The 714-nt window shown below is 59.8% G+C and overlaps 1 protein-coding gene across 7 annotated transcripts in view; it reads left to right on the top strand.

Annotated features, from left to right (window-relative positions):
• The window catches only part of PIAS2 (protein inhibitor of activated STAT 2), a 70,169-nt gene that overhangs the window by 10,511 nt on the left and 58,944 nt on the right, over positions 1 to 714 (top strand). The window lies entirely within an intron of this gene.

Genomic DNA, 714 nt, shown 5'->3' with positions numbered 1-714 from the left:
GTAGCAGTTTCCTTTTTAAAATGACAGTATCATCCCCCTGCCCCCTGACCTGTCGCCCAGTAATTGGAGCAGTCGCCCAGGCTCAACAATAGGTTGGTTCCAGCCCCGGACATAGGCATGGGCAAACCAGGTGGCTGCTGGGGGCCGGGACAGAAAGGGGGCCCAAAAGTTGTAATTGTTTTTCCATTGTCTTATTATTATTTATTATTATCTCTGGTGAAGGGTGACTCAATACTGAAAGTTTGCCTGGGGCTGTAGGATTACCAAACTTTCCTGTAAGTTTGCCTGGGCTGCCAGGAGTCGAGGTACAAGTGTTGGTTAGCGCAGCACTTCTCAGCCCGTCTGCCAGAGCACCCTGGGGTGCTGCCAGATCCTTTGAAGGGTGCAGCCAGGTGAGATGAACCCAGGCTCTGCCTGAAGGATCCCCCACCCTGACTGCCCAGCCCCTCTGCAAGGAGGTGAGCACTGTGAGGCATGCATTCAGTGTTTTGAAATCGGTGCTGGGGAGGGGCCACACAACGGGGCGAAGGCTGCAGTGTGCCACCTCTGGGAGGGGGGACAACGGGGGGAAGGCCGCGGTCGTGCGGGCACGTCCGGTACCGGGGGATGCAGCGGGAGAAGGCCGCAGCGCTCCCGTGCCCCGTGGGGCAGGCTGGCTGCCTGGGGGCGGGGCGATGCCGGGGCGGGTCTTTGTGCCTCCCTCCCTCGCCCCCA

Source organism: Gavialis gangeticus, unplaced genomic scaffold (assembly GCF_001723915.1).
Source record: "Gavialis gangeticus isolate Ggan-Ray unplaced genomic scaffold, GavGan_comp1, whole genome shotgun sequence".
NCBI classification, from domain to species: Eukaryota; Metazoa; Chordata; order Crocodylia; family Gavialidae; genus Gavialis; species Gavialis gangeticus.
The sequence above is the reverse complement of the archived record's forward strand: the minus strand, read 5'-3'. Positions and strand labels throughout refer to the sequence as shown.